At 36.9% G+C, this 22,559-nt stretch overlaps 1 protein-coding gene across 3 annotated transcripts in view; it reads right to left on the bottom strand.

Annotated features, from left to right (window-relative positions):
- Positions 1-22,559, bottom strand: part of cadm2a (cell adhesion molecule 2a) — a 232,018-nt gene that overhangs the window by 174,632 nt on the left and 34,827 nt on the right. The gene's annotated exons all lie outside the window — the stretch shown is intronic.

Below are 22,559 nucleotides of genomic sequence, written 5' to 3'. Positions count from 1 at the left end.
TTTCTCAGTTTATTAGAACTATACATTTGCAACACGTAAGTCTGATAAAATAAATAAATATAAATTCTCACATCTGCTTGTGCTTTAATGAAGATGAGACACTGATTTCATTCAGCTAATTAATTTACACATTCATATGTTCAGCATCCTATTTTTGCCAGCTTCCTTTCCTGCAGCAGCTGTGTTACTTTCACTCTGCTCTAGTTCTCAGGTTAGTTTAGGATTACAGTTTGATTTTTAATAAAACATATGCAAGGCCATGGTCCTAATTGCTCATCTAATACCAGGTCCATTCATTTGACTTGAACATGAACACGCCACGCTTCGAAAACTCTGGACTGATGTACTGAGTTGATTGCCAGCACCAAAATGCCACTTTAGCAAGATATTGAATATTAGGGTTAGTTAATTCATATCTAAAAGATGTCCTTGTTGCATTCGAGCTACTTTGTAGTACAAGCTCAAAAACACAACAGATAACAGCACAAACTGTGGGAGAAAAGAAATAACAAGAGGACTGCTTGATTAAGAAAAGGGAGGATTTGATGTTGTTTCTCTGCAAATGGTTTTTAAACTCCTCACTCTTTCCTGTGTTCTTAACCTCAATGCCTCAGCTTTAAACTTTGTTCATTAAATAAACAACTAGAAAACAGGAGAATTTAGTAAAATTTAAAAATAAAGATGTGACTAAGTGTCCACTTTAACAAGTTAATTCATTTAAAATCCAAGAACAGATGTCTATACGCATAAACATGTAAGACAATTGTTACTTTTAAACAATGTTACTCAGGATGGAATATTTTACCATCTTTCTGCATTGAAGCACAACAATTAAAAGCACTGTTCTTCTCCTGAGTAGCCTAATTTTATGCTGCTTTGTAATTTCACTCTGACAACATTGATTATGTCTTACTTTACAAATTAAATTAAAGAAGCACCGCCGAAACAATGACTTACGTTGACCAGTCAGTTAATGAAATGACATGAGGTAAGCTGTTTTTTTATTATATTAATTAAACAACAACAAAAAAGACTTATGATGTCAAAAAGCAAAACATTGATTTGTGGAGTAAATAATCATCTGAATAATTATTTATACAATTAATTATTAGTTGCATTTGGATACAGATAAGTTTAAAATGAGCTGGCTTTTCCAACTGCATCAAGAAAAACTTGAATTTTGATTTTAAAAGAGTATAAACATATACAATGCATTACAAAATCTCACAGGAGACATTTTTATGCGTTAAGTAAAAGTACATGTATGTTTTTAGAACCAAATTTGTAATACAAACCAACAGTACTTTCATGGTTGGGTATTGATACTTTTACATGGATGTGAGAATTCTTTTAGTTTTTTTTTTGGGTATCTGTTCAATGACAGTTCCTATAACTTTGGTTTGTAAACCATAACCACTGTTTACCTTTTGATCTGGCTGAGAAACTACCCTGAACACTCATGCATAACATGTTGATTGTTTTACAGTAGCTGTGCTGAGAGCTTGCAAAAGCACAATCTGGCTGCAGCAATTTGATGCATTACTTTTCTGCTTCTGTAGGGATCGATTTTTTTATTGTAACATGCAAAAAATGTAAAACATAAAGCAGGGGGAAGACTTAGAGACAACCAGACCTGGCAGAGACTTTATCTGGACAAAGTTCATTCAAAACTGAACATCACACTTCAGATCTTCTACATGGATTACAACCAGTTAAATTACCAAAGTTTAGCAATTCTAACTACTACATTTACATAGCAGATAGACTGGAAGTCTGTGTCAGGAGTCTACCTGCCTGTTACTGTCTTCAGTAACCATGGAAACAGAGAGATTTGAAAACATAAATGTGGGAGAACTGGGACGACTGAACTCTTATACAGTGCAGATACACTAGTGCGGGGATGGATGGAATTATTATAATGCAGAGTACACTGGGTATGCAGCAGCACCAAGACCACCTAGCATCACACAAAGGTCTTAAAATGTTCACTCTGAAAATGTCAAGAATAAGAGTTTGGATCAGCTAAAGGATGTTATACTGTAGGAACTTTAATATGCCAACTACTGATAGGGCTTCACTTGTATGGTAATTCAGGGCAGATACACAGCTTATAGAATAAAATATGTGAATTTGACATCAGCAGGGTTTAGCTTGGCCTTTACATTGCCAGTCCTCTGAGCATAACCTTTATTTTCAGTTCAAAGGAAGCAGGTACTAGATATCGATATGCTATTTGTGCAGAAGCAGCTGCAAAAAGCTACACATTTTAGACAATAATGATGCTGTTATTTATTGTTTTCTCCTCTATTACTGTCTGAAGGGAATAGCTTAGATTTGTTATTATTTGGGTTCTGTGGAAAGGTGTAAACAATTAATAACTGACCTGTAGTGAACAACTTAACAAGTTTAAATCTGACTGGATTAATGAACAAATGACTTGTCAGGGCAAGGCCAATGACTCCAGTCTTACAAATTTAATTGTGGTTTATACAAAAGTTATTTTGTAAACCTTTACACCATTGTGAATTTCCCATTACATGGTTACTACAGCGGAAGGATTATGATGTTCCAGCTTGACGTGTCTCAGTTTGCTGCAGTTGATGTTTGAACTTGCAGGGTTTTTTTCATTTTTTTTTTTGCATTTTATGTAAATGATTGTGTAATGTTAAACTGATGGTGTAAAGTTTCATAGAGGTTTGTGAGAAATTTTACACTCAAATTTTCGTGATTAGAGTTATTTTGGGACAGTGTTCTTGGCTGCACTCAGATTAGCTATTTAGATTTAAATGTCATTCATTGAGCTAAAAAGGTAAAATATTAATTAGTCATTTCCTTTCAGCCAAACCACACAGTAAACCATCTAAACTTTTGCCCTTAGCATTTTTTTGCATTATTGGTCTGCAATGTTAAGATTCTAATAACCTAGAGAAACTCATACACTGACATTTCCTTTTAAATGTTGTTTTTGTTTGTCAAGGGGGAAAAATGTTATTAAAATAAATGCAGTGGTATTTAGGATTTAACTAAATGCAATGTGAAAAAGAAATCAGTAAATAAATAAAAATGTCTGTGCTGTAACCTTTTCTGGGCTTTTAATCAAAAGCTCATTCAGATGTTGAGAACAACAATGTAAACTCCTACTAATGCTTACCTGGAAAATGTACATGAAGGTAGATAAAAAAAAGATAATAAATGATGCTGTTCCAATTTAGGTGACAATGAGTGAAGATAGAGTTTGATGTTTTTATATCAGTAACTTTAATCTTCCGGCTACAGAAACTGATTGCAATCTAACCTTCTACCTTACTGCTTAAATTCAAAATTGCTTTGCATACAACCATCGGATGATCCAGAAGAGTGATTTAACAACGTTTTGGAGTTGTTCAGAAGAAAACTCATCATGCATGCACGAAAGACAGGCAAACAATTTGATAAAAACGAGTGGTTTACTTGTGTGTTGCAAAAATGTATTGTTAGCTATAAAACTTATCTAACAACATCTATCTTGCACAGTTTGAGCCATATATTTATCCATCTAATACAAGTAAACTGTTGGAAGTTGGGGTCCATGTAGTTAAAGACTGAACAGGCACATCTGCTGCTGCAGTTTACAGGCAACATTAATTATCTTTCTCCATTATTCACGGCACTTACATCACTCCCCTCCAAACTCACTATAAACAATGAAAAGTTTATTAACAGGGAATGCCGAAACAGCAGCTGTAAAAGTTCACACCTCAAGGTTAGCTCATTTTTTTTTTTACCTCTGTGAATTATCAGTAAATGCTTTTATTATTGGGTTGGAATAGTCAAACCGTAACTGTCGTTTATTTTCCCAGCGGACCATAAATGCAAGGAGGTTGCAAAGTTTTACTGCTATGTTTAGTATAGCCAATCTATAAAACCATAAACATATTTTTTTAATGGAAAATTACTTTGAAAATTGACCAGCAAAGATGCACCTCATTATGGCAAAACACAACTGCTTTATGTGCCAAAACTCTTCTCTACAAAAGGACAATTGAGATTATTCACCTCTCACGTTATGTTCTGTCAGTTACCATCCAAGATGGGGAAACAAGACAGGAAAATTAGCTTTTAAATGGGCATGCCTCAATTAAAAAAAATAGCAATGACACAGTTTCCTAACCAAAATAGTCTTATAAGAAATAACTAGAAAAAGTTGCATTTTCTGCAAAATGCTGTACAAATGCTAAGTGTTAAATGGCTGTGCTGAAATTTGTTGAAGAAGCTGAAACTGATGGGTAAAGTTAAAACAAATAGTGACGAGCTAAAATGAGAAGAACAAGAAAAAGCTAAAATGAGCAAAACTAACTAAAAGCTGAAAGAAGCAAATTAGTAGGTAGAAGCTAAAAGTAGCAGAATGGAAGATAAAATCTAAAAGTAGGAAAATTATAGCTAAAAGGAGATTAAGAAAAAAATTGGAGCAAGTATGCTGAAGCAGGTTTATTTAAAAAAAAACAATGTTTTTGGAGAAACTGAAGAGCTCTTAATGAGGAAATAGTTTGAAAAGTTCAAAAGTTACAAAAACTAAAACTCATAGCACAATGTTTTGACATGTGAATCATTAAAGTAGCACAAAGTATGCAGAAGTGGTTTGATTGAAAAAACAAACAAACAAACAAAAACACAAATGAAACAAAATACAAATAGAAAACAATAGTGTGAATGCTGACACAGCATGAGAAAAAAAACATTCATCAGTGAAAAAGATGTAGCACAAACATGTTTCAAATCAGAAACTCACAGTTTATCTAGAAATGTGAATTTATTTAAGTGCACGAGAGACAAACTCCAATGTAAGATTGTGCCTTCCAAACGGTTTGCTGATTAAAGTATTTACAGAAAATTAGCCCCCACAGCCACCATAAATCTCCTCCCTTTTCTTCTTTTCAGTGAATGCAGTGAATCTCACGTTTCCTTTCTCATTTGCATTTAAAAAGCATCACCTTCACGTTCTCTACGTTTTTGTAATTTGCACAAACTAAATTAAAATTCAGGTAATGGGGGTGGAGACAAAAAAACCTCAAAAAACATTTAGGTTGTTAGGATGCACAGCACAGTTTGTGCCAACATCTGCAACTTAAACCGACTTATTTAAACAGGAGAAAACCTTCAGTCTGATTACAAAGTTATTAGCGTCAGCAGATGACACCTTCCCATAATGCTCTAGTATCGCAGATGATCCTTATGAACTCAGCAATGTGATTCCTCCCTTCAGTTGCAAACAAGATACGACGCTAAATAAGAATAGGAAAGCATAATGGGCTGAAGAGAGCGTAGATGACATTTCTGTTTGATGAATATTTGGCTTTTTAGAAGTAAACAATCACGCCTCAGATGGTCACTGAGGCAGAAGGGAGGAATAGACCAACTTCTGTATGGCGTTCACAAAGGCCCCAACTTAATAGAAGTTTGAATTACCATTTAAATAGGATTTCTTTTGTGGGATGGGGGAGGGGGGTGTCATGCAGAAAGATAAATTACATTGTAAACAATGTCAAAACAGTTTAATGACACATATGAAATGAAAGTACGCACACCCCGTGCTTTCTTAGCTACTGAGTGATATAAAGAGTGGACTGAATAAAAAATGAGGCAACCCGCCCCAGGGAAAAAAAAAGAAAGAAAGAAAATAAATAAATAAATAAAAAGCAGCTCTGCAGACTTGTTTTGTCTCCGATTGAGCCTGCACTTTTAATTGACTTGAATAAAAAACTCAATTACAGCATTCCGGCCACCGGGGGGAGAGAAAGCAAGTGACGGAGTGTGAGAGGAGGATAAGAGGGAGAGGCGGAAGCAAAAAAAAGGGAGTGAATGAGGCATGAGAGAGAGGATTATTGGGTCAGAATGGCACCTCAGGGGGGGAGTGAGGGCAGCTTCTCTACAGGCCAGTCTGTCTATGGGAATTACACTTCCCCGATAGGTGGAGGAAGACAAACTAGAAAATAAACAAGAGAAGGTAAAGTGCTTTGTCAGAAACTTCTAAGGTTTTTTTTTTAATGCAGTTATTGTCATCCATCGTCAGCTGTTCCACTGAAACTGACTGAGATCCTGATTGAAGGTGAGGAGCATTAAATCAAGTGAAATCAGTAAGTAGATTCACTCAACTGAGGCGTTGATTTAGCATCCATGGAAGTTGACAGGCCTAGTCCGAGAAGCGTATTAAAGTGCCGAACATGAATAGATAAGAAGGTAACACAACAAATCAAGAAGGTGATGCAAGGAGAAAGAAACCGAAGATTCTTTGTGAGAAAAAACATCCGCAAGACCACAATGGCGATACTGTCAGGCTGGTAAATCATGACTGACTGTAGGGAGACTGGTGGGTTGTTGAGCATATGTGTCTTTACATTTTTCCAAGTAAAGGTATGGTGTAGCTGTGGGAGGCAGAGGTGGTGGTGGAGGGTTGGGGGCGTCGAGGAAGTCCTAATATCTTGAACAACAGATTCTTTGTCAGCCTACAGCAGTCAATGCAATGTTTGCGGACAGTGTGCCAATATTTCCGCTTTGTGTGTGTGCGTGAACAGCAAGCTGTTGTTCCCATGGTTGTGTGTTATTGATTAGTCATCTCTGTGGGCAATAGGAGCTGTTATCAGGCCTGACATGGAGACAGACGGGGGTGGATGATGCATGGGATGGGAAAACTGCTCAGACGCAAAGATAATGGAGCTACACACACACACTGAGAGATTCATACACACACACTCATGCAGTAAAGATGGACGGGCAGACACTGTCACATGCTCCCACAGATTCTTGCACACCGAATAGACCTATTACACAACTGAGCGCAAATGTATTGGCAGCAATAGATTTGTTTTCAGCACCACGGACAGCACTCTAAATCTTGCGCTACGCCAGTACACACTGCATATGGCTAATGATTATCTATGGTGGCGCCCACAACTATAATCAGCCATTACTCAGGAGAGTTAAGTGCAGATGCCCTCCAATTTCACAATAAATTTTCCAAGTGAAACCTAGGAAGTGGACGCAAAAAGTGAGTGCATACTGTGACGACCAACCCAGCGCTTCTTCTGACCATGATGCATGTACAGCAAGGATCCTCGTACTCACCTAGGAGAAAAAAAGGAGAGAGAAGAGGGTTATGTAAGTAATTACACAATATACAGCTGTGTAAAGGTAACAACACTGAGAGCACACACATACATACACATTCAAGCTTGTGACTTTGTGAGGAAACTTATTGATATAATGGATTAAGGACTCCTTACTCTAACCTTCATCAAGAAAACGAACTAACCTCAGCCTGTACCCTGATTCATTTGTAGATTCATCTTTAAACCTAAAACCAAGTTATTTGAAAAGACATCTACAAAGCCATTTGACCCAAAAAGTAAACCTATAGTTATGTACTGTTAACATCAGCAAATTATTGGTTATTATTTATCAAATGTATTTCAATTAACAAAAAAAGATAAAATATTAAATGGTGGAAAGTACAGCCGAAAACTTTATTGAGCCAAAAAAGTTTCAGAGGGAATACATTAAAACTTATTTTGACTTGTATTCTAGCTAATATATTATCAAATTCCTATTATCAAATAACAGGGGGAAAATATCTCAAAGATTTGTGGTTTTAACTTTTATTTATTTATGAGAAAACCAACCAAGTAAAGCAGACCAGTTCTTGGAAATCATACTTTGTTAGGGGGAAAAGTCCGTAAATTAGTTGGATGTGAGTATTGTATTTATTAACCACGTTATTTTGGTAAGTTTTGAACTGCAATCAGTAAAAAAAATGGAATAAAATGAGTTTTGTAAAACATTTTGTAAATGTTACCCACTAAAAAGCACTTAAAAACTTGCTTAATAAGGCTTTCTGTTGAATGTTTTATTTTCATTGTGTTTTTATTGTCTTATCTGACCTTGTTATTGGCACTTGTTTTTAGTTGTTTGTTTTTTTTTGTATAGCACCTTGTGATAATTTTATCTGTGAAAGGTGCTTAATGAATAAACTTTACTTACATACTTTCTATGTTTTGTAGAAAAAAAAGGAGTAAGTTCCTAAATGAGGAAACTGCTTGAACCTATACACAAAACCACAAATGAAATCCTGTTTGTGACATCAAGTTTGTTGTAAGAAAAACAAACAAAAAAACAGTAGTGCAGCAAAAACTGACTTGGGGATTTTTTATATCTATCAAAAACAAGGAAATTCAATAGGCTTCGAATATTTTCTATAATGAAAACAGCAAACTACATCTGTCTTAAAACAATGACACAAAGAATTTATGAAATCATAATTCTCATCAGAAACACTTGACACACAAGGATGCCAACGTTTGTTAAAGCTGGAGAGATGAATCAGTGGAAAGGGAAGTTTGGCTACATTTCTATGTGACAATTCTGCAGCACATAGAGTACAGTAAAGACATGTCAACAAATCTTATTTTGCCTCCACATTTACCAAAAGTCTTCATTTTGAGTTTTTACTATTCCTTACTTGCAATAATGACAACATTAATGTTGTTGACAATCATATGGAGTAAAATTTCCAGCACAAAATTACATGCTATTTTATTGTTGGACTTTTTATTCTCAAACCTAATTTCTAACTTAATGGAAGACCTTTTTTTTCCTTATGCATGCACCACCTCACTCCAGTATTTCATTCGACTGCTGAGTGAGTTGTGGGGAAATGTTAGCTGTGGGACCGGTTGTCCACGAGATGCCAACCATGAGCGCACAGGGAATAGATTGTCATGGCTGGCAATTTACAATCTTTTCCTTCCCCACAGGGACAGGTAAACTTAGTTTTTCTTTTTTAGTCAACCATGAAAATACATGGTCAAGCTTCCCACCATATTCCCTTTTTTATCTGATGGGGGAAAAAATGGTTAAGTAACAAACCACAAGCCAGATATGTAGATGGAAGGGTATCTACAAATAAAGATTTTCAAACTGATGTTTAGTATAAGGTAAATAAACAACACAGTAGACTGACATTTTATAAACATTTTGTAATATTAGCGCATTGACGCAAAAAAAGTCTAAATTATTTTGTCAAAATGTGGCACAGTACAATGTGACTTATAAATATGAGAGTAATTTGGTAAAGTATCAGCATATATTTAGACTACATTTTTGTTATTGCTTCAAGCATTAATTGACACATGATTTGAAAATTCTTAAAAAAAGTTTAAAGTAAAACCTAAAACAAGACTAATAGAACCCTTAAGGTTAATATCTCACTTTTATCAACTTGATTGCAGTTTTACACCTATAATTCACATTTTTCTATAAAATTAGCTCAATCATATAGCTAATTGCATAATAGAAAACTAAATGCAACTCATTAAAAAATTAATCAGTTGTAGATGTTTATCCAATGATTGCTTTCTGGGCGTTTTATTCAAATCCAACCAGCAATGATAAAAGACAAACAGACACGCACACAGAGACAACTCTATGATTTAGTGAACTATACATAACTAAAGTTTATATTCCACTAAGCAACTAAGTTCTTCTGGAAAACCTGTTTAGTATCTTTATCAATATAACAAAAATTACTGTCACATCAAACATTTTGCAGTTTAGAAATATAAAATGAAAAGTGAGCACACCATCAAATGATCACACATCAAGCTGTTCCTCTGAAGGATGTGCACAGTTGACAATAATAAAGTAACTTCACAAATACAAAATTTGCCACAAAAGAGTAGATAACTAAAAAAGAAAGCAGGACTTGTTTATGACAGGACTTTGAGTGTTGCTGTCTAGTTGTGGTCTCAGAGGATACGTAGACTCTCTGAACCCCGTTTTAGGAGCAGAAACAAGGCCAAACGCTTTGGATGAGCTAAGACATCACAGCGTTTCTAAGTGGATGATGGAAAAAGTTCAAAATGCATTTATCTCTGTGAGATATTTATGTCAGCAACAGAGGCGCGCATGTAAAGAAATGAAAAAGAGACTAAACGTTAACACATTTACACTACATCGTCAGGGATGTTTTCCAAAATCCTGACTGGAGATGTGCATCACTCTTTTCCTTCAAAGGCATGCTCCACCTATGGGTTTGCATTTTTAATGAAAAGAATTCCCACTGTAGCTAAGTATGACCCACAATGATCCAATATGTGCAAGAAGCAGTTACACACCAAAGGAGCACAGAGTGTTGTTTATCTTTGAGGGGAATAACCCTCTATGCTGTCAGTTTGTAATGAAACGTGGACTGAATGTGATACACAGGCCGAATAGAAGGATTTTCACAAGTGTTTATTTTGAACTCATAGATGCAGATCTGGCTCATTTCATTTGTGAACATATCCTCAAGCACAGATATGTAGCATCAGGAACTGCTCAGATATACCATAACAGTTAGATTTTTTTATGGAAAAAAGACAAAATTTAGGAAGCTCTGTCTGTAACTATTGCTCTGTTAGATTCAGCTGATCTTAACTTTCACTGGCCTAATTAAGACACTTAGCTACACTGCTGACAGGCAGTATAGTGAAACATCAATTGTAAACCACCCTTATTGAACTGTGGCTGTGCTGCTTAAAGAAGAAACTAAAGCAAAATCCGCAAACAGTACATATTTTTTTCTCTTCTCGCATTTCTATTCAGATAGTGCAACATTTTGTCTGATACCATAATCTGCAGCTCCTCTCTTGGAACACAATTCTACCCTGCAGTCAAAACATACAGTATCATCTTCCTCTTAGTTTAACATTAAAGAAGCAACCCAAATGTTGCCATTGCTCATTTAAACACAACTCTGTGATTTAGTGATGCCTAAATGCACAAAGAGCAGCATAGTGGAAAGCTGACAGAAACAGAATGGACAACCCTGCAAAGGGGACACAAAAACAAGGTTGACACTCTGACCCAAAGCAGCAAAGAAAACATAAGGAAATGACATAAATATATAGCTACTATAATTTATTGAGGAAGTATGCAAAATGAATCATCACCTGCACTTCACTGACCCCACTGTCTCTGTTTATTTTAAAATAAACAAGCACCAGGCACACAAAGAAAAAAGGGACAGAATAAGCACAACAGCAAAAAAAAAACAAAACACATTGCTGTTCAAAAACAATGAGAGACAGAATTATGTAAGATTCGGTTTTATTGCTGGAAGCAGTATTATTACAATTACCAACCCAAATGCCTATTACGTTAACAGTAAATATATCTAACTGAGCATGAATTCACCTGATTACATAAGCACTAGACTTTGTTGATGGGAAATTAAGAGAATAATTGCTTCTAATGGCGAGAAGGATGGAGGAAGATATTGCATAACTGTGTTTTGAATGCAGTCGACAAATCAATAGGGAGTCTGTTCTTGCTGTTGATAGTCTGTGCTTTCCTCCTCAGCAGTGTCGACTCACTGATGTTTTTGAGCAGGAAAAGGTATGGCTCTCCGGGAGCACTGCAGGGATGCTTGTCAATAAAAAAAAAAAAAAAAAAAAGAGAATGTGATGAAATGGAGAGACAGGAAATAGTCTGCCCATTGTATTCCTCTGTGAGAGGGCTCTTGTTTTGCCATCTGTCATTCTGTGTTTGTACTCGCTCTTCCCTAATGAGGGAACAAGCTCACCAATCAGAGCTCATGAGAGGATTTGAGTGACAGCTGAGGATGGATTCTGAAACCCAGCAAGCCTGCGGGGAAGGACCCAGATGCAACAGGGCAACGGACTGCAAGGCGCATCACCTCTGTGGACATTATACACGCCGATGCCACCTGCGTATCAATAACCCTGAACTCTGACCGTTACACCATACGGAGGCTGACCCTGTGCCCTCCAACAGCATGGATGCTAATGGGACAGACTGTGTTAGTCTGAACACATTAAGAGGAGCATGGAGGTCATAAAAATCACCAGCTTTCTGCTCTTTCTTAATCTCACAGGTAGTGACACCTAAGTGTTTAAAAAGACCTCCAGGGAAAGTGCTGCTATTATTGTGCAGAGTTACAGTAAATGGCTGCTTTGTAAGTAGGTCCTCTCCTTAAAACACACACCTTATTGAGCAGGTGTTTGTGTGCACGCACCAGCCCATGAGTGCATTGATTTTTCTTTTCTCCTTCTTTTTTCATCTTCACTTCTCTGGCATACCTGTATTTTTCTATTTGTGCGTGGACATTTTCTCAACGTTCGTTCTGATGGAAAATGTAATCGTGTCCTACCCCTTTACTTTCTTGCTTTTGCCCCCATTCTGTTTTTTTTTTTCTTTCCCTGACTTATAGAAATTCTTTTAGTTTGTTTGTATGGGATGAGATGAAAATGATTTTGTGAAGAGAAAGAAAAATGGGGATGCAAGGGAGGGAGTGGGTGATAAAAAAAATGACAGGGGATAGAAAATCAATGGGAGATGAAATATATCAGAGCTCCTGGAGCAAGGTCAAGAGGATATGATCTCTCACAACACACAGTTGTGCCTCACTGAGCCAGAGGGAGCAGGCGAGATGGAGCGAGAGCAGGAAGACAATAAGAGGGAGAAGACTGGGGGGTGAGGGGGAGCCACCAAGAAAGCGAAACGGGGATGCTTGCCAAGACAGACAAACAACTTTTCTTGAGTGAAGTCACTGTCCAATTTATCACAAACAGCATCCCACTCTAAGGCTAAACACTGTAACCACAAGCAGTGGACACAAGGTTTGCTGATGTTGGCACAATAGTGTCTGGTACAAAACGTGGAAATTAATCTTCCTTCAGTCAACTTTCTTCCCACGCTAACTAATTCAACAGCTAAAAGGGGCCAGATCAGCAGGCTGTGTCTCCACCTCAGGTCCTGGTTCCATATACACTGACCATTAAAGCTCCACTCTCACCTCCTACAGAGAAAAGGACCAGATAGCATCTGTCTACAGCTACCTCCCAGCAAACACTCAACCAATTAAAGAGCCATTAGCGCTTAGGCTTGGTGGGTAATGTGCAGGTCAGTTTGCCTGTTTGTGTTTATGCTTATTCTTCTAGATTAGTCCTACTTTTGTTTTCAGGAGAACATGAAAAATTATATTTTCACTGATTTATTTAAATGCACACAGCTTTCAAAAATAAATAAACAAGTTCATGAACATTTGTATTCGTGTAAACTTTGTTTTCATTCTTCACTCAGTCACTTTGCCCCACCCCCACATGTAAGATTCATTAGTTGCCCTAGTCTCCATCATACAATTTTAATTCGTAATATGGACAGAAGTAGGTCATTTGACAAACATGTCACAACTGCTCCAATCAAGGCTGCACCTCTTTCCAGCATCCCTGTTAAAGCCAGGAACATGGGTTTAAGGGTGAAATGGGTTTGGAAGCATGCCTAAAATAAAGAAAGCAAATGATAGTGGTAAGATATGGCAGATAATTTGTAAGCAATTCTATCTGACAAAAATCTGCAAGATGATATAGTATCGTTACAGCAAACAGCCATGAACTGTAACATATGAAGATTAGAATTAGAAATTTGCATCAAGAAACTGTTGCCTTAGTGTTGCTATTTTATATATCATCCACTGCATGAGCACAAGCATATCTGACATATCAATATGATAATGAATGCACACATACTACAGTTTATAATGCACAAAGGTACTCTGACGCTTACTTCCCAAGGCAAACATTCGTAGTCAATTGCTTTGGCATTTGCAAGTATTTGCTCTACTCAGCCCAGATTTGAAAAAAAGAAAAACCTTCCAGTTTTGCAAGTAAAAAAAATAAAAACTGTTCATAAAAAACATAAAAAAATACATTTATTGTATTGTAGAAATGGCATTTAAAAAGTCTCAGGGGATCACTAAAAGCTGGGAAGTGAAACAAAAAGGCCAGATGATGTGCCGACTTTCTCGGAGTGACCCATGTGTTAGATGGCCTCCTGTGGCGTTCACTGTGCTCTCAGCACAGACCCGAGAGGCCTGCAAAGCGTCTGCTGTCCTCAGAGTGCCCTGCATGGCCGTCTGTCTATCCACCAACTGACAGGAGGGATTACCCAAAACAATGGTGGACCCGCATTACCACATGTACTCATTTTAAACATTATGGTTTGTGTTACCAAAGCAGCCACCATGCATACTGTGCAATAAATTCAGTATTTCTGTGTGTTTTCTTCCCTAAAGTTCCCTGCAGAGAAAAAAAGCCCTGCAGCCACTTCACTTTGAACACATTCAACACTGGAGAAAACATGCAGGTTTTCAAATCCCCATGTCCAACAAGAGTCTCTTGCACTGCTTCCACGCTGCTCCCAGCTATTAATTTGTAAGCATAGCTTAACACGCTTCAGTGACTTCTGCATGGATATACGCACTGAGTTTAAAACTGTCAAAGGGGAATTGTCAGTGTCCATGTCTTTGCTGCACACAAGTGAAATCAACAATAAAACAGAGCAGCTGTTGTGGCAACTGAATATTGTATTGTGCAAAGTGGGTGCTGTTCATAGAGAGGGTTCAGAGCTAATGGGCTCAATCGTTTACATTAGAACGAATAAAAAACAAAATGACCTAAAAATAAGAACCACTATAGGTAAAATATTTTCCAAGCAAGTTTCAACCACCTATAATATTTAGTTTCAACAAAAGCAGAGAATCAAGTATCAAGCATTTCTGGCCCAATTATACAATTTCTAGGATGAAAAATTACAATTTTTGCATAAGAAAAAGCAAATATGCTTTTTGCTGCTGACTCTTAACATGGCATCCATGAGAATACAATAGACCTGGATCAGGAGGAGAAAAGAGAAGAGCAGAACGGAGGAAAGGAGCAGAGTTGAGGCACGCTCTCAGACAACCTCTGTCGCCTCCACTTATTGTTAGAAGAATATTTATCCATGCCTCAGTGCCCAACAAGAAAACACTGGAAGTCTTTCTATATTTATCTGTTTCCCCTCTCTCTTGGACCTTCTCTCTTTCACATATTCAGTCTATGTGGTGTCTGTAGACCTGGAAGGAAATTATGTAAAACGAGAGCTGTCTACTTAAGATAAACACTATAAATAAATTTAGATGTTGCACCCCTGCATTTACAGCATTTTGCATATTCCTTTGAGAGGATAAGACTTATTGTTTTTAAATTATTTTTAACCACGTTGATTAAAGACAACAACATCAAAAACAAAAGCAAAAACTAAAAAAACAGGATATGTTAACCATTAGATAAATGGCAATACTCTTTCATCATTTGTTCTCGCACATGTAGGTGGAAATTCACACTTCTATTGGACAGAACTACAGTAATACCATAATTTAAAAATAGCAAGAGTATCATTTTGAATACTGTCATTAAAACAATAAAAAGGTTTTGCATGCAGGTCTTAACTTCAAAAAGAGCAACAATAATCAAGTTAAACTGCAGTTTTATGCATGAAAATTGTACTTCCTCTGTGACTTCTTCTAGTGCTACTCCTGCTCTGTAGATTTTTTTTTACTGTAGCAACACCTAATGTTTAGGAGAGGAACTGCACTGAGTGTTGTTTATTTTGTAAAAATTAAAACTCTGCTTTGCTCCTGTCACAACTCACTTACATCATAACCATTCACTGAAAATGGATTTTGTTGATGTGCATACATTTATGGATTGTTTGCAGACATGCTATGTACAGTCCATTACAAAATGTCATGGTCCCGTCCAGTGCTTAACTGCACTGTCTTGTCAAACACCATAGTAGATGTCAGCTTCAGTCAAGGAAGATGCACTTGCCTCGGTGCCTGAATTAGCAGTCATGCTTGTCTGCTTTAAGTTACAGGGGACATGCGATGACTAATACAGCGGATTTCTCATCCACATTAGCGACTGAAAATTCAAAAGTTGATAATGTCGTGGGGACAGGAAATTTGTTTTGGTGAGTCATCCAACTCCCCCCACACCTATGGCAAAAACGGATGTCACAGAAGAATGCTGAAAATGTTAGTGATATGCAAACAGCACAATTCTCCTCCAAATAAGAATGATCAAATCCTGTAGCTGTCCTCACCTACGTTTCACTTATTTTAGCACGCCTGAGTGGTATAAGGAGGTGGATAGAAGAGGATATTTGCGTCAGAAAACAACTCTACAAAATCCCATTCTGGTTAAACAGAATCAGAATCAGAATCAGATACACCTTGCACAGTAGACCCTGATACCATGTTTTGAATCCAAGTTTATGTATTATATGTTACCTCAAGACTTAAAAACTCTACACTTGATTGAAGACTTGTTTTTACAAATATTAGATCAATATTTCTTGAAGAACAGATTGATCGGCTCCCATGTTAGACAGCTAAAACATAAAAAGTGGAATTTATGTATGAGCCAACAATACCAAGCATCCATTTGTCACTAAAAAAGGGGCATTGCCAATGCAAAAGCCTTCAACTTCTCAACGTGAAGTCAGTTTGATTAAATAAAAAAAGAAAATCTAAATTGTACTCACCATCCTAAAATCGACTGTGAGCTACACATTAATATTCTTCAAGCACATTTTTCTATTGAGAGAGAATGGAGTCTATTTAGAAAAGCAAGTGAGTTGGAAACAAAAATTAATGGGTAAAAAGTGACCACATGCATACAAGGAATTTCAATTACCTTCCCTTGCTGTCTAAACTGAGATGCCACAACTACACACATCAGCTCAGCACAGAAACTAAAGAATAAAAAACAATTCAAAGCAAAATGATATATGCATAAGGAGCTAAAATGTATCCAAGTGAATGTGTGTTGAAGGATTAAATTAGATTTAAATTGTCATTACACACTCACAGCTCCTATTTTCTTACAAGATTCTAAATACACATTTTATTTAGTTTTAAAAAGAAGCAATTTAGGACAACTTAAACTATAGCATATGATGCTCTTCTTTACAGACAGAATAATGAACGTGTGCCGCTTGTGTACAAGTGCTCTTTTTAACCTTAGATCTTGTGTGAACGTATGCAAAACTTAAAGCAATAGTTCAGATCTTTTGATGTTTCGGTATGTGAAAAAGCTACGAACAATTAATATATTTTACCTGTTGTAGATAGCTTTTTTAATTGTTGTAGATAGCTATTTTAATGACTTCAGTCTGAAGAAAGAGTTGAGTCTCAAGCGCTACAGCTAGCTGTTTCTGCTACTATTTGTATTTGCAAATAACCATCCATATAATTCTACATAAATAACTGTCTAACACATAACTGATGGTCATGTAAAGATTTATATTAAAAGAAGTATTTGCATGATTGGAGTAGTTTTAAGACAGCAGCATTCCATTTTGGTCCCAGGCCCCATAAAGACTAGCTGTTAGTTTGACATTCTTGTCAGAAACTGATTTCTGATGTCCGAAAAGCTATTAAAAGCATGTAAAACATTAACTGTTTAACTTTAACTTTAATAACTATTTAACCCCACTTCAAAAGATCTGAACCATCACTTTAATGTCATCAACAAGAGTGTAAATGCTTTACCACAGCCACTTCCTTTTTAATGTGTAAAATGCACAGCAGTTACAGAGTTAATAACTCTTCAACCCTCGTATGTTCTTTTCTTGCTCCATGATTCATCGTTCCCATGAGTGACCCAACACAAAAAACTTCTTCCTGCTGTTTACAGCAGAAATGGTGCAATGATGCTCTTTACTTCTTGCAGCAATGAGGCTTTAGCATGTGACGAGGGCTCACTGTGCTGGGAGTAGAAAAACAGGCAAACTTTTAGCTAGCAAAAAGGAAGTGCACTTCAAACATGTTTCCATTAGTCACATAGCAACAGCAGCAATCAGTTCTTCCCGAAAAGCATTTGTTAAAAAGGTTATTTTCTTTTGTTGTAAAAAAAAAGGACAAAACCTTTTTTCAATTTACTAAGATAGTTGTGTTGTGCTTTCACTTGACATTTCCATACCATTCAGAAACAGCTTGGGTTTAAACACAGTTACGTTTTAGTGATTCAGGGGAAGCCTAATTCTGCTCAACACATGCAAGCCAACACGAGAAAACAAATTGGAGGCAGAGCTCCCTTGATGTCTGGACGTCTCCTTTTAACCAGTAGTGGAGGTGTACAGTGTCTACTCTGTCAATCTGTCAACCAGCCTCGTGTCCCACTCCATGTTAACATGCAAGTCCCTACCCACTGGGCATTAACATGCAGAGCCAGCAGCTAGGTGGGCCTGAGCGGAGCCCAAGGCAGGTGGCAGATAGTCAATGTGCACTCTCCTAAATCATTCATGTTGCTGGGTTGAGGGGATTGTGTGCTTCTGGGTGTCTATGAGTTAAGTGCAAAGAGAAAGAAACACCTTCTGTTACACTATAAGAATGGAACAGGTCAGAGTGACCGTAAAATAATATTTCAAAGCCTTTTTGAGATTCCAGAAGCACACGTAATTCATTGCTGTATTTCTTATCACCATCAAAATCTTGAAAATGATTAAGAAATGTGGTGGGAAAAAGAGAAAAAGATTAAGCTAAGTGTGGAGTGAGAAGAGAGTGGGTGTTGATGGAATTGGATGGAAGAGAGGAAAGGGAGAAAGGCGAAACTGACATTCTCGAGAAGGGGCAGGCCATGCGGGTTTTTGTTAACGAATTAGTATGCATGGCTGGCACCACACAATGACCTCGAGCAAGGAACTGACATGCCATAGACACTCGCCTGAAACTAACACTAACACCACAAATTATTACCTTTTCATTATGGAAATTAGCCCTTCCTTCTCATTCACCCCACTCTGTCTCTGCCTCGCCTTTCTCACCTGCTCTTTTTCTATTCCTCACAGCTCCCCACTTGCTCTGGTATATTGGGGAAGAATGGTGTTGACTCTGAAAAGCAATTACCTGTCATTTATCTGTCTCTCTCTCCCTCTGATAATGAATTTCAAGTGAAAGGTGAAATAATTATCTTTTCACTCACCAAATCAAAGCTGTGGGCGGGGATAGCCACTGTCACAATATGTGGCATGCCATATGGGATTAAAGGATTCTGTGCAACACATACAATCGCGTACAGTATATATACACACACAAGTAGTCCAAGTCATTCTTTATATTGTATTTTCATGAATACCTCAACTTTAAACTGGATCATGACAGTAGGCCTGCTTGCCCAGTGCATTAGCTATGCAATATTTAAGTTTGTATGTAGTAGTAAAACTAAGCATCATAATAATTGTAGAGGTGAAATACCACTTGTTCTTTCAAGAAAGCGAGATATCTACTTATATTTCTAAATTGGATCAGTTAAACCGTGGGAAAGTGTCAGATTCCAATTACACCTACATTTGTAGTTTCAAGTGCAGACAAAGGACAAATGAATGACAATGTTTTAGACTTCCATGGGAGAAATTAGAGAAGGCTACACCCAGGTGTGAGCGAACACAACCCTTACTTGGTAAATGCATCAGTTGCCTTCCAGATTCTAAACTCTTGGCTTATAGTACTTCAAATATGTATGTCAACAGTGATATTATGCCATGTTTGTCTTTAACTGGCTCACCTTTACATTACATTACCTTTACATTTAACACTGGGAGAAACTCCCTCATTGCTGGAGAAACTTTTAATGGCGGCAGTCAATTGCCACTGTTGAATAAACATTGCCAGCAACAAAAATATTGAAACTACATAAAACACTCCACAATAATCCATCCATTCATTCAATAATGACTGCCATGTTGTAAAAATCAATAAACAGGTCACGAACAACCCCATGAGTCATTGCCTTACATTTGAAGCATTGGCTCACGGGAGTTTTAAACTCCTATTTTTCTCACTTCATGTAGGCTAGTGACTGCTTGTGCATCAATGCTAATGCTAGCTTGTATGTAAACATTAACAAAGAGTGGAGCTTTAGTTTCTATGGTGGTGTTTTTATTTCTCTCCTTATTCCTTTCAGAAAGTGGTTAAAAGTAAAATATGTGTCCTCACATAGAGAGCATGCAGTTGCCATCTAGAGACAAAGGTTTCAGAGTTTTTGAGTTAGTAGTTACCTTAGACAAGCAACAGTTTAGGCTCTCGAGCTGAGAAAAAGTGATACTTTCTCAGATTATGTTCACTTTAATCTCAGTTTATGTAATTGATCTTTATTAAGAAGCTACACAATCTCGCTTATTATCTTTTGTCATTAACGCATTTCACTGTGATATAAGCACCTCTTATGGATGTAATCTTTTTGGCTTTCCTGAGGAGAGCTACTAATTTCTCAATATGCCATTCATCTCTCTGCTCTGTTTTGAAACTTGCACGACATAAATTCCTTAGTCCAGCTGGACTGTATCTTCTGCTCTCCATCTTGCTTGTTGTGTGTTTGTTAGTTGTATTCAGCTTCCAGCAGCTCTGATCTCAGTTAAAAACTCTACAAAATATACCCAGCATGTTCAATATTTGGCTGGACATTGGAACATGTCCGCAGCTTTACAAAATATGTCTTTGAAGCATTCATAAACAGACATCAGTGACTGCCAATCAACCCATCCATATGCATTGGATCTAGACTATTTGTCTCACATTCATTTAAAAAGTAAAAATTTGCTTCATGCAAATGGTAGGTTAAACTGGTATATGGTCAGTTGTTGAGGGGAATTTGACAGATTGCATCAATATCTGGGTGTCCAAACGTTTCTCCTCCATAATTTTACTTAAAATGATTAGCTGTATAATCTAATTATCTTATTTTTACCTACAGTACCAGAGCCAAACGAACACCCAACATTAATTTAAAACAGTTTGAACTGTAACTAAAGCTTCTGCTATCTTTTTGACAATTTCTTGATTTTTACAATTGTCCTCATCAGTTTTTTTATACAATGCAGCACACTGGTTAGCTTTACATGAACTTTTACAGCAAAATGACATGTTAAGAGAAAGCTGTACTTCTAAAGTATTTGTGAATTTTATGATGTAGCTGGTGAGATAAAAATAATGTATTTGTTGAGCTGATAATGATACCAAAAGATATTTCAGTGGTTTACAAAGCAACTGCACGCTTTTCAGTATACTATTTATTGCGACACATTGTAGCAAGAGACCTGATCTTACTTGATTTACTGTCTAATCTCTGAAGGAGAATATTGCACCTGTTTGTCACTTTCAATGGCAATGAATAAACACTGAAGAATGTAAACAGAAAAGTAACTAATGTCTGCTTGACTGATTGTCATTGCTTTAAGAGACTGACAAAGATATTATTGCTGCGTACCTCACATCTGAAAAGGGTTTTAGATTTACACACAAAGCACACAGTTTCTTCACTCTATTACAGAAATCTTACATCAACATGGATATTTTTTATGAATGTAGAAGGTTCTAATGTTTTGTAACGTATCTCTAGTTTAAAACCAAGCATTTGGAGTAGAGAACTGAAGGGAAGCAAAATTAATTTCACAGTGTCTCAGAATAAGTTACACAACCTCGTCAAGTAGCAGATTTATTTACAGCTCAACACATATTTGACCTGATGTCAAGTTGTAATAGAGAACAATGACAATTATACAGACATTAGACCAACAGACAAAGTACAGAGGACAATGGCTGATGATGTTGCCGGTTGCTGTGATAAAAGTTTAAAGTTATGGTCTGTGTGAGTTGGTTTCTGCCTGTGTGTTTGCAGAGTGGGGCTTTTCTATAAGCTTTCGTAGCAGGCAAAACCACTGTTTAAAATTAAACGATGAGGAGAAAGAAAAAGAATTCGAAAATGAGAAGAAACAGAAGAAGCACCAGGAAACACCAGCTGCTGGATGGTTTTCCTTGTGGCACCTACAGGGAAACAACTTTTAGCAGCAGGCAACAAAAGGTGCTTTAACATGAAAACTGTTGCATATGGACAACCACCTGTTCTGAAAGCCTCCAAAATGATGAATGAATGAGGGAGGGAGGAGATAATGGAAAGAGACAAAAAAGGACATACGAACAAAACAGAAAAAAAGAACAATATTGAGGACTGAATGGATGAAGATGGCTATTTGAATGTTTTTCAGAATGCTTAAAACATCTGTTAAATGCAATCTACTTAAGTCTAATCTTGCTTGATGATCCTTGAATAATCTTACATCTATGATGCATTGTCAGTGTGTGTGTGTGTGTTTATTTGTGTGTGCGTGTACTTCTAGCCCAAAGCATGATGCCTCTGTCGATATCCAATCACAGTGAAAAACTACACTCTGCAGGCCAAAAGCGAACTCCAGGGAGCATTAGACATTTATGTTTACTTAACAGGCTTCCTCACAGTTGGCTGAGAGACAAGCATGCGCACAAGGTAACACAAATAGCTGTTCTTTCCATAAAATTAATGGAGTCACACATTTCAAAGTCACTGTTATGCCAAATTGTGTAAAAACTAGGTTTTGGGATATTCTCAAAACCAGAAAAAATGCATTATAATGACATTAATGAAAAAAATATGTCTTTGAATTTAAATCACTATGCTAATTGGAAAAAGAAATAATATAAATATTAGGCAACACACTGTTATGACAAATATAAGTATTTGTGCCTTGTAGTAGAGTAAAGTAGTGAGGGTTGTTGTTTTTAACAGTTAGCTCTCTCTTGAAGAGATTTTATTTACAAAACCACACACACACACACACACACACACACACACACACACACACACACACACACACACACACACACACACACA

Source organism: Kryptolebias marmoratus, linkage group LG13 (genome assembly GCF_001649575.2).
Source record: "Kryptolebias marmoratus isolate JLee-2015 linkage group LG13, ASM164957v2, whole genome shotgun sequence".
NCBI classification, from domain to species: domain Eukaryota; kingdom Metazoa; phylum Chordata; class Actinopteri; order Cyprinodontiformes; family Rivulidae; genus Kryptolebias; species Kryptolebias marmoratus.
This window is presented reverse-complemented; position numbering and strand designations above follow the sequence as displayed.